This window comes from Balaenoptera acutorostrata, chromosome 1 (genome assembly GCF_949987535.1).
Source record: "Balaenoptera acutorostrata chromosome 1, mBalAcu1.1, whole genome shotgun sequence".
NCBI lineage: Eukaryota > Metazoa > Chordata > Mammalia > Artiodactyla > Balaenopteridae > Balaenoptera > Balaenoptera acutorostrata.
The window spans coordinates 23,693,964-23,706,966 of NC_080064.1; positions in this window are offsets into that span (position 1 = coordinate 23,693,964).

Here is a 13,003-nt window from a genome sequence, read left to right on the forward strand (position 1 = left end):
ATCCTCATTAAACAATAACTCCCAATTCTCCCCTCCCTCAGGCCTTGGAAACTACCATTCTACTTTCTGTCTCTATGTATTTGATTCTTCCAAGACCCTCATATAAGTGGAATCATACAGTATTTGTCCTTTTGTGATCAGTTTATTTCACTTAGCATAATGTCTAAGGTTCATCCATATTGTAGCATGTGTCAGAATTTCCTTCCTTTTAAAGCCTGAATAATATTCTAATATGTTATATATCACATTCTGTTCATTCATTCATCTGTTGATGGACCCTTGTGTTGCTCCCACCTTCTGACTATTGTGAATAGTGCTGCTATGAACATGGATACACAGGCATACCGGAGATATTGCAGGCTTGGTTCCAGACCACTGCAATAAAGTGAATATCACAATAAAGTGGGTTACACAAACTTTTTGGTTTCCGAGTGCATATAAAAGTTATGTTTACATTATACTGTAGTCTATTAAGTATGCAATAGTATTATGTCTAAAAAAAAACAATGTACATACCTTAATTAAAAATACTTTATTGCTAAAATATGCTAACCATCATCTGAGGCTTCAGCGAGTTGCAGTAATAACATCAAAGATCACTGATCACAGTCACCATGACAAATACAGTAATAATAAAAAATCTTGAAATATTGTGAGAATTACCTAAATGTGACACAGAGACACAAAGTGAGCAAATGCTGTTGGAAAAATGGTGCAAAGAGACTTGTTCGATGTAGGCTTGTGAAAAATGCAATACCTGTAAAGTGCAATAAAACAAGGCATGCCTGTACAAACATCTGTTCAAGTCCCCACTTTGGATTCCTTTGAGTCTATACTCAGAAGTGAACTTGCAGGATCACATGTAATTCTATTTTTAATTTTTTGAGGAACTGCCATACTGTTTTCTACAGTGGCTGCACCATTTTACTTTCATGCCAGTAACGTATAAGGGTTCCAATATCTCCACATCCTCACCAACACTTCTTATATTGTGTTTTTTTAAATTAATTTTTAAAATTAATTTTTATTGGAGTATAGTTGCTTTACAATGTTGTGTTAGTTTCTGCTTAGAGCAAAGTGAATCTGCTATACATATACATATATCCCCTCTTTTTTGGATTTCCTTCCCATTTAGGTCACCACAGAGCATTGAGTAGAGTTCCCTGTGCTATACAGTAGGTTCTCATTAGTTATCTATTTTATACATAGTAGTGTATATACGTCAATCCCAATCTCCCAATTCATCCCACCCTCCCTTCCTCCCCTGGTATCCATACGTCTCTACGCCTGTGTTCTCTACGCCTGTGTCTGTATTTCTGCATCGCAAATAAGTTCATCTGTACCATAAAATTAATTTTTTAATAATAGCCATCCTAGTGGGTGTGAAGCGGTACCTTGTTCTCCCTTTGCGTGTGGCTGAACGCCTGTCCACACGTCGTGGGTCCCCTGGAATTCTGTGCTTAGGGGCCATCATGGCCACTTTATACAAATGGGGTGATAAGGATCAGTGGCACATATAAGCATGGATCTCCCCAGCTCACTTGCATCCTCTGTTGTCACTTCGGACTTCACTTACAAAACGCAAGTTCAAAGATAAAATTATGAAGAATTTCAAAACAGTGATAACAAGGTACTAAACCAACTATGAGGCCCTTCTGGGCATGGAGCCCTGTGTCATGGCAGATGTCAGAGAATACAACCTTGCTTCTACTGCTGGGAGAGAAAAATGTGGAGGTGAAGGCTGGACAGCTGGTGGTAAATGGAGAAAGGAGATACAGGTGCTGAGGCTCGGTTCCAGTCTCCTAAATCCCTGGCTTTTCCAGTTGCCATACCTTTGCCCATGCTCTGTATCCTGCTTACAGTGCCTTCACCCCTTATTATGAGTCAAATCCTGTGGATCTTAGTTCAAATCCTATTTCACTAGGGAAGTCTTTCCTGACCACCCTGGCATCCCTTCTCAGAACTCTGATAGCATTAATTGTTCATACCACCCATGTGGCAATGAGCTTGATCTTGCCTCCCCGAATACAGTCATGTCTCTCCAACTAGATGCTGAGGCTGCTGGGGGCAAAGCCTGTGTCTCTTGTTTCTTTGTTTTTTTTATTTTTTAATTTTTTTATACAGCTCTCCTGCTTCTTTGAGCACCTCACCAAGACTCACGGCGAGACTGCCCCTCACCACACTCCTCCTCACCTGAGAATCTAGCCCAGTCTCCAGCCCAGTCAGATCTCTCCATGTCTTTCTCACTTGCCCACTTTCATGCTCTTGGATTGGCTATTTTACAGCTGTACTGTCTTTCCTTCCGGTAAATGTCTGTCCAAATCTTACCCCATTCTTCAAAGCCTAGTGTGGTATAGTAAGAATGGCATGTGTTTGCAACTTAGAAATACCTAGTTCTAAACCCTGACTCTGTCACTCTTTGGATATGTGGCCTGGGCAAGTAACTCCCTTTCCTCAAGCCTTTTTTTCCCCCTCATGTAAAATGAGGGGTTGATAATAACCATTGTGAAGGGCTGAAAGATTTTATGGGGGTATTAAAAAATAACAGCACATTAGAGTGAATTAGTGTATGCCAATACATTTGAAACTTAGATTAAATGGATATCTTCTTAGAAAAGTATAACTTACTTAAAGTGACTAAAAAGAAACAGAATGTCTGCATAATCTTATGCTAATTTAAATAAATTATATTATAAACTTAAAATCATTCCAAAAAGAAAAATGCTAGGCCCGGATTGTTTTACAGATGATTTCCACCAAAATTTCAAGGAATATATCATTCCAAAATTCCAGAAATTGGGAAAAAGGGGACAGTTCCTGATAAATTTTCTGAGACTACTATACTACTGATTCCAAATATCAGGCAAGGGTATTATAAGAAAGATTACAGTTCATATACTTCTCATGATCATAACTGTAAAAGTCATAAATACTATTAAGTTACTGAAAAAATAATCATGCATTATAACTGAGTTGAGTTATCCCAGGAATATAAGGATCAACTAACATTAGAAAAATCTGTAAATGATTTTTGCCATATTAACAGATTAATCTCAATATATGCTCCAGGAAATTTAACACTCATCAACAAAATAATTCTTAGCAAACTAGAAATGGAAGGGAACTTTTTAAACCTGTTAAAATGTCTCTATCAAGAGCCTACAGCATATGTTGAAATGTAGAAGAATTTTCTTTAAAATCAGGAAAACGAGACAAGATGGCTCCTATCACCACTTCCACTCAATATTGTATTGGAGATTCCAATCTCTCAACCAGAGCCAGTGCAATAAGACAAGAAAATGAAATGAAAGGTTAATGAATAAGAAAAAAAAAGAAGCAAATTTCCATTATTCTAAGCTTCTTTGACTCCACTCATAGAAAATCCAAAAGAATCTACAGGCAAATTATTAAAATTAATGAGACTCAAACAAAGAATATAGATATAAGGTCAACATAGAAACATCATTTGTATTTCTATTTACCAGCAACACTTAGAAATCCTAGTGTAAAAGATAGCCCTTACAATAACAATAAAAAATATAAGAGACACAAGAATATGCCTAACAATAAAAAGTTCAGGGAATTTCTGGAGAAAATTATTGAAAGATACTCAATACCTAAATGTAAAGAGATATATCATATTCATAGATGAGAAGACTCAATGTTGCAAAGACGACAGCTCTCCTTAAATAGTTCTACAGATTTAATAAAATTCCAATCAAAATTCCAAGGCATATTTCAAGGAACTTGACAAGCCAATTATAAAATTCATAAGAAAAAGAATAAGGGGAAAAATAGCCTAGAAACACCTGAGGAACAAGGCAGGGGACTTGCATTTCAGATATGAAACTTATAAAGCCACACTGATTAGTACTAACATATTGGAAGAGAACAGAGTGTCCACAAACAGACCCACATGCATAAGGAAAGTCGACATATGATGAAATTGTCCTTGTAGACCTGGGATGAGCTATGCTACAACAACTGGTGATCCATATAGGAAAAGAAAATCAAATCTCCATCTCAGAACACTACAAAAATCAATTCCAGGTGGATAAAGATTTGAATGTGAAATGCAAGGCTTTAAATATTTTAGAAGAAAATAGAGACTATTTTTATGACCTTGAGTAGGGAAGGATTTCTTTACCAAAGCACTAAAAGTGCAAACCGAAAAAGGAAAGCATAGAAAAATTTGTCTAAATAACAATAAAGACCTTCTGTTCATCCAAGACTACAAGTAAAGTGAAGAGACAAGTCTCACATGAGGAGGAGACATTTGCAGCATGGAATCAATAAGTGGCTATTATCCTAAATGGATAAAGGATTCCTAAAAATCATTAGGATGGCAACAAACAGTAGAAAGTTAGATAAAAGACACAAATAGGCATTTCACAGAAGAAATCCGAAGGCCAATAATCATTTGAAAATATGTTTAGTTTCATTAGTAATCAGGGAAATGAAAATTATGAACACAGAGTCACCATTTTACTCCTACTATTCTGGCAAAAATTTAGAAGCCTGACAAATTCGGGTCTGGATGTAGAGCAATGGAAACTCTGACACATCGCTGCTGGGAGTGGAAACAACCACAGTCATTTTTGAAAACAATTTGGCACTGCCTTGTAAAGTTGAACAAATACATACCCCACAAGTCAGCAATTCCCCTTCCAGAATACACCCCAGAGAATCTGCTGTGCAGGTCCAACAGGAGATTCAGGCAAGAATGTTCACAGCAGCCTCATTTAGAAGAACAAGCAAACAAAACACTAGAAAAAAACCAAACAGAAAGTAGAAATAACTCATATCCATGGAGAGAGATTGGATACATAAAGTGTGATATAGTCATATGATGAAATACCATACCTCAGCAAAATGAATGAACCACAGGTACACACATCTACGTGGACATATCTAGAAACAACATTGGGCAAAAAAATCAAGGCACAGAAAAATTCATACCTAATGAGGTCATTTTTATAAAGATTACACAGAGGCACAACTAAATGATGCCTTGCTTGGTGGTATAGACATATGTGGTCAAACTACAAAGAAAACTGGACAGGATAAACCCAAAATGCAGGACAGCGTTCACCTCTGGGAGACAGTGGGAAGCTCAGCCAGGGGCTTCCATTCTCTTGGAAACCTTCTACTTCCTAAGTTCCGAATCACAGCAGTTTATTGTTATGCTTCATAATTTACACGTTTGTTATATAGAATTTTTTATAGATATAAAATACTACGTCATGAAAAGAAGAGAGTTAGTGAAGTAATATACGACAAGCTCCTAGCTCAGGGCCCAGCAGGTACACACAATGCCTGTGCTTTTCCTGGGGGCAGGCTGGGCACCAAGGGATTTACATGCACAGTCTCAGGTTGTTTTCTCAGCAGCCCTATGATTTCTACCCCATTTTGCAGAGGAGGAAGCAGACACTCAGAGAGGGTAAGCGATTTGCCCTGGGCCACACAGCTAAGAGGATCTGAGAGACAAGTCCAAGTATGTGTGTCTCCAGATCAGTCCCTCTCAGCCCCTGGATCCCCTGCCTCTCACACAGCAGGTACTCAATAAACGGTGAGCCCGTTACGATCTCCTCTGTTCATACGGCAGCACCTTGCATCTCCTCTTTGATAACTGTCACATTTGATCTTGCATCCCGTTTACCTTTGTAGAGTCCCTTGCAAGCTCCTCCAGTGCACAGTACAGATCACCAGCTGTGCCTTCTCTGTGTTCCCAGGGCCAGTGCTGGTATCCAGCAGGATGCTTAGTACTGTTGGTTTGGCGTGTTACAGAATCATCTGATGTGGGGCTCTGGGCTGTTGGCTCAGAAGTCTGGGGGAGGAGTGCCTGGGGGCCGCGAGGAAGGGCCGGGCACTCACCCTGGGGGCTGTAGCCATGGGCTTCCTTGAAGAAGAGGCCCAGCCGCTCATCTTCCTGCAAGGTGCTCTGGTCTGTGAAGCTCTGGTCCACGGCACTCATCATGTGGGTCTTCTCCTGGCAGTACTTGATTGTGGCCTTGTTCACTGGCTTTCTGCAGAGGGGTGTAGACTAGAGACGTGGGTGATCATCTGGGCAGGATGGCACCCAAAGGTGGATGGGGAGGCCTGGCAGTCAGGGGGCCTTGAGGCCAGGAGCCAGTCTAGAAGCATCTCTGGAGGCTGAGGGGGCTCTGCCTCCATCCTTTGCCCACCAGACCCAGTGAGCTGCTGCCTCCCCCAAGAGGGACTGGGCAGGGTCTCTGTCCTGGGGACCTTTGCTGACAGCAAGGGATGGAATAGCAGTGGCCTCAGGCTGGGACCCCACCCAGCAAATGGGGATACAGTTCACTCTGGGCTTGTTTTCGGGTCAGAGCAGATAGCCACCCTCACTGCACCCCAAACTAGGACTAGGGCTGCCGCAGCGCCAGCTCCAGAAGGCCCCCTTCTCCATCCTCCTTTCCCCTTATCTGCTCCAGAGACTTACAATCTGAGCTATCTTTATCCAGTGGTGGGGAAGGGCTGCGTGAGGCCATGCTCTCTCCTCCCTCATGGCTGGGGGTCTGGCCACGGGCAGGGGCTGAGCTCCCACCTTGCTTAGCCCCGTGCCACTTCCCCACAGAGCCCTGGTTGCATCAGTAGACACAAAGGACTTGGAACAGAAGCCCACGCAGGGCCCACCTCATGTCAGCGCCCACCACTCCATCCAGCCACCGGAAGCAGCAGAGAGAGAAGGCGAGAGGCCCCGGACCCTCCTGAGAGGGCAGAGCTTCTGGAGAGCCCCTGGGCTGGGGCCACACACAGCCCAGGCCTGCAGCCCAGCTTTACAGATGAGGATGGCAGTTTTTGACCCCAGGGAACTCGGAGGAAAGTGGGAGGGAGAACGGGGTGGGGAGGCAAGGGCCACAGCTCCAAGACCGAGGGGCTGAGCAACGGGCAAAGGGAAAGGACTTGGGACCTGCGCTGAGACTGGAGAAGAGCCAGGGCCCCATCACAGGGAAGGCTCGAGACGAGAGAGCCGTTCACCTCTAGGCCCTACAGCATGCAGGATGTGGGGCAGACCTGAGAGAGGACTTCCGGGTCATGCGGGCTCAGGGACACTGGTCATCCCTGGAGATGAAGAGGCCAGTGCAGGGATCCCCCAGACAAACAGGCAAACTCCACTCAGCCCCTCCTGGCTCAAGAGCCGCCTGGGGCCCAAGGGGGACAGGATGACCTCTGGATGCCCCTCCTGCCAGGACCTCGACGTCCTTCCTGTGCTAAGAGGGCTCTGTGTCTACGCTGGGGACCAGTGCTGCCGGGCACTGTGGTGGGCGCGGCCTTCCCAGTCTGGACAAGAGATGGCTCAGCAGGCCCAGGCCTCCTGCTCCCAGCCCCACCCGCGGGCTCTGGGCATCACCCTTACTGTGGCCCGGGGCAGAGCCAAAGACCCCTTTGGGGGCAGGTGAGAAGAAGTCTCTGTGGCTGTGACCTTGACCATCAACATAAGAGAGAAGGTGGAGGAGGAAGGGAGGTGAGGAGGGAGAAGGGGCGAGAGGACTGACAGAGGAGGAGAGTAAAGCGACAATGACAAGGAGAGAGAGAGAGAGGGAAGGAGACAGAGGGAGGGAGGGACAGGTCAGACACCAGCAACCACAGGGAAGACCGACAGAGGACAGCCCGTCAAGCTGGCTGAACAATGGTGCCCAAGGAGGACCTGTCACCATGGATACTGGCCTAGAAGGTCTGCAGCGGTGTACCCCAGGGCTCTGTTCCCACCCAGGCCTCCTGGTCCACTTGGAAGAGGAACCTGAAACACCAACCAACCAGATCCACAGACACAGCCAGGAGGGACACCTCGCACTGAGGCCTCCAGCCGATCTCAGGGTGAGACCAAGCAGATGCCACGTAACATGGACCCTTGGAAAAGTTCTGCATTTAGGTTCAAAATTAGCTGCAAAGTAGAGAGGGAGGGCGAGCTGCCTTGTCAGCAGCTCCTGGAAAAGCCGAGCTGGAGGCTCCACGTGAGTTGACGGGGGTGTGGTTGCTGGAAAAGCCAGTGTGACGGTGGGTGACTTCGATGCAAGAAGAGGGTCCAGGGAGGAGGCGAGAGACCACCGTCCTCTGGGCTGGCCCGGGGCCACCTGAGTCTGCTGTGCAAGGAGGGGACAAGCACAGGTAAGGGGAATGTTCTGGAAGGCTTGCAGGGTCAGCGATCACAGAGGCAGGAAACAGAGCAGCATGGACAGACCATGGAGTCAGACAGGGGCTTGGGTTATAACCCCAGCTCTGCCCGTCCTATGACCTCTGATGAGTCCTTTAACCTCCCTGAGCCTCAGTTTCCTCATCAGTAAAATGGGGTGATCACAATGCCTCTTCTCAGGGTTGTTGTGCAGATTCTGTGTGAAGAACTGAGCACCAGCGCTCTTTGCCGGGTTGGGTGGCAGGCTTCCTCTCCCCCTGCCCCCACTTGGCAAATCCTGTCTCCTTGAGGGTAGATTTCTAAGATGCCAAATACTACCAATTACCTCCCAACATGTGAGCCCTCCCTTACAGCCCTCTCTATCTGCCCCTCACTGCCCCCCACTAATGCCCTGAGAATCAACTCCCAGGACCTCTACAGGCAGGACCCCTACTGAGAGAAGGACAGAGCCTTGCCGCTTACGCACACCTACTGCGTGTCAGCCGTGGTGAGGCCCTTCACATCCCGGGCTGTGAGGCGGACGGGCTTTGCAGTGGGGCCTGGGTTCAGTCAGGCCCTACCACTTATCAGCTGAGTGACATGAGTTAAGTCACTTAATGATAATTTTCTCATCTGTGAAAAGGGACTCAGACCTGCTTTGTGGGTCAGGATCCAAGAAGGAAAAATTCTTTGATGTATCGCGAGTGTTGAATAGTACCTGGTACACAGTAGGTGCTTAACGACTACTGTTCTAATGGGTGATATGTGTAGAGCTCCTGGCACAGAGTAATTACTCAAAAAATTATGGTTTTAGATGTTTTATTTTGAGAAGTTGTGCAGAGAGAAGGGCGGGGAAAAATCAAGCCTAGTTCCCTCGACAGGCCCCCCTTCCCCTGTTACATCCCCCCGCTGCCACATTCCCCGGATCTCTCCTTCCTGTGCCTGGCCTCAGGCACAGTCAGTTCTCTCTCCTTCCCCTGGATCCTGCTTATCTGCTTCTGGCAGCCCTGAGTCCCTGTGCCAACTGGCCAGGTGGCGTCCAGCCTGGCAGCAGCTGCGCAGAACCCAGGCGGGGAGAGGGTGGAGCGGGTTCTGCCTGGGTGACCTCGGGCAGGTCCATGACCCCTCTGGGCCTCAGCATCTCCATCCCTCAGTTAAGGGGCTTGGACCACAAAGTCCTGGGGCTGCTTGGTGGGGAATGCGGTGGGGCGGGGAGGGAGAGCAGAGGGGTCTCAGAAGCTCCCACCTGCTCCAACCAGAGGCTCAGCCTTCAGTAACTCCACGTACTGTGCTCCAACAGAATGGTTTAAAGTAATTTTCCCCCTGTAGTTTTGAAGATTATTTGTTTGTTAGACTAGATGCCCTGAACTGCCTTGGAGTGCTCACTTTTTGGGGTCTGAGCCTCTACAATTCTCAGTTCTAAGAGTCTTAGAATCCCAAGTCCTGGGTTTATGAAACTCCAAAATTCCATGATTCTAAGTTCTGGATTCTAAGATGTACTGAGATTCATGCTGCCCACTGCAAAGTGCACTAAGAGACTCAACCCTTGCAAACACCCTTTCAACTGGAGCAGCTTCCCTACTGAGCGCCTTTCCCTGGACAGTGGCATCCGGCATCCACCAGAAGCCAGGCCTCTCCATTTGCAGGGTCCTGTCTTCCCACCACAAGCTTTATGCACAGGCCCAATGCTCAGGCTGGAGCTGACCCTCAGGAGAGGGAGGGGCTGGTGGCCAGCAAGACCCCCCTCTCCCATCACACTCACCCCCAGCAAGCTGCCCCGTTTGTCCCCAGCTGCCATGCCTCTATGCCCACCAGGCCTCTACGGCCACCTGGAGGGGGGCCAGGGTACCAGCCTCACTTACCCTTGCAGATGATGACCGTGAGGGTCCCAGAAGGAGGATGAGGATGAAAAACACTCCCGTCCCTCCCTACACAGATGCCCGGGATCAGCTCCATGTCCTCTGAGGGCCGGGGACACCCCTCAACCTCCGGCTCTGCGTGTTCTCCTTGCACGTGGTCGGAGAGGACCCAGTGGGGCACAGAGTCAGAGGTGACGGGAACCACCCAACCTGCCTATTAACATGTGAGTCCCCGGCCTTCTGAGTTGTACAGGATGGGCCGTTTTCCCTGTGCATGCAGACATCTGTCCCTTGTCCCCAGCACGTGTCCTGTCTTTCACACAGGCCTGTCTCCTCACCATCCCCTTATTTTACCATCTAAGCTCCCACGTCGGAGACTTTGCTTATACTGTTCCCCTGCCAGGAATATCTCCCCTCTCCTCCCTACCTTTCCAAACTCCCCCATTGTCCAGTGGGTGGGGGAAGGAGAGGACACTTTGTCCACCAGTGTCACCATCTTTACCTCCTGGGAGGTAAGGAGGAGCTGAGTTAGGCACCTATTCAACATCTCAAGGATGGGGGACCAAGCACACTGAGCACATTCTTGGCCTGGGACCAGGGCTAGTTCCCCTCCCCCTGCCTGCCCTGCTCGGGTTTTATATTTCTCAACCCTCTGTGGGAAAGGGGGTGCTAGACACACAGAACCCAGAGCCAGCATCTGGCCGCCATCACCCCGTGGTCCAATCACAGTAGGTCCCCCTCCACAGCCCTGCTCCAGGCCCCTGCCAAGGTCCCTTCTATGTCCATCCCCAGGGAGGCATTGGTGGGCCCTGCTGCCCAGCAGGAGAAGGAGCCCGTGCTGAGGGGGGCATGTGGGACCAGCAAGGAGACCCTGCCAGGCCACCGTCCTCTGCTCCCACAGCCCTGGGTCCTCAGAGGCTGCCTCCTTAGCCCGAGTATCATGCTCCTACCTTGAAGGACTAAAGGGACCCAGTGGGGGAGGCCTCGTGGGGCTTACCTTTCCTGGCGAGTAGGACGCAGATCTGTCAGGTCTCCCGAGGGCACAGATGGGGGTCTCAGAACTGCTCCCTGAACGCCCCTCCCCAGCCCCGCCCCCTGCAGGGCAGGAAGCTCAGGGGAGGACTCCTGGGCAGGGGGGTCTCCCTCACTCATTCCCTCCTCACCAGTTAATGAGCTGGAAGCTTCCAGAATGAGGCTGCTTCACCATTTAATGTACTGGAACAGTCTCAGAGGGAGGGGGATAAAACGGGAGAGGATATGGATGGGGGAGTGAGGGGGTGCTTGACACCCCACAGCCTGGGGGCTCCAGGGTCTGTCTACAGCGCTGCCCCCAGAGGGGAGGGTTCAGGCGGAGAACAGAGGAGGGCTCCCCGACGTCCCTGCAGCGCTCTCTGGGGAAGCCCCCATGCTCATGGGATGTAGGCGGGGGAGAGCTGACTGTGAGCCCGGCCACCAACCTGGCTGCTTCCCGCTGGCCTGCCCCACGATGCCTCCTCAGTCTAGTCCTGGCACTTCCCCAATTACCCTTCCTGAACCTTGCCTGGGCACCCTGCTTCCTTGCTTCGCTCCTGCTGAATGGCCCCCCCTGCTCCTTTCTGGGCCCGGGGCCAGGCCCGTCCTCCTCACCACCAGGCCTTTGCACATGCTGTTCCCTCCTCTGTCTCCACTGCCCCTCCTTGGGCTCCTGTGGCCCCCGAGTTTCTCCCATTGGCTCTCCTCTGCGCTGCAAGTGACTGTTTACGCCTCCATCCTCCCATGGCGCCGGAAGCCCCTCAGGGGTCTGTGTCTGGCTCAGTCACCACTGTCTCCCCTTGGTGCAGGGTAGTGCCTGACTCTCAGCCAGCATTTATTGAGCGCTGACTGTGTGCCCGGACTGTGCTCAGCCTTTACAGGCATATATCAATTAACCTCCAAGGTCATCTTCAAGGATGTACTGGAGACAGGACAGCAGCAGGGCTGGGAGCATAGGCTAGAAGGCCAGGCCTGCTGGATTTGACCCTGGCTCTGCATTTACTGGCTGGGTGACCTTTATGGAGTTACATGAGCTCTCTGTGCCTTAGTTTCCCCTGGTAAAATGGAACGAGTAATGACAGCAGCTGCCTCATGGGGTGTTTCTAAGGATTGAATGAGTGAATATATGTGTGTACATGTTTACACACACACACATTTAATGTAGTGGGTGACATATACTAAGAGCTATGTAATGTAAACTATTAGCATTATCCTCATTGGCAGATGAGAAAGGCTTCCTTTTCCCTTCATCTCTGCCATCTCCTGCACCATCAAACCTAAGTAGACTCAGGGAGCTCAAATAAATGCTTGTTTACTACAGGCTCGGGTGCCAGCTGAGGGATATACAAGTTTGCTATATATACATCAGTTGTATTTCTATGTACTAGCAACCCAAAATTGGCAAGTGAAAGAAAAATACTATTTACTATTATAACAAAACCTAAAAATAAATATAAAGAGATTCAATCAAAAAAATGTGCAAGACTTCCTATGAAAATTGCAATAAAAATGGTCAAAATGCTCCAAGAGACACTTCACAATGGGTTCATGATGACCAAAAAGCACAGGAAAAGATGGACAATGTAACTAGTTATCAGGCAAATGTGAAATAAAACCACAAAAGATACTCTACTCCCACTGAAATGGCTAAAATTTCTAAGACTAAGTGTTGGCTAGGGTTGGGAACACTGGGACCCCTGCCCACTGCTGGTGGGAATGTGGGCTGTTACCACTGCTTTGGAAAACGATTTAATAGCTTCTTATAAAGTTCAGCATATAACTAATCTATGACTTGGTGGTTTCACCCTGACTATTTCCCCTAGAAAAATAAAAACATACGTCCTCAAAAGTCCATTACAAGGATATGTGTGGCACCTTTATTTGTATTAGCCAAAAATTGGAAAACCACTCAAAGGCCCATTTCTTGCAGGTTTCTCCTGAGACACTCCCTCATTAAACTGCTTGCACAAGAATCAGCATCTCTGACCACACTCATCTCTGA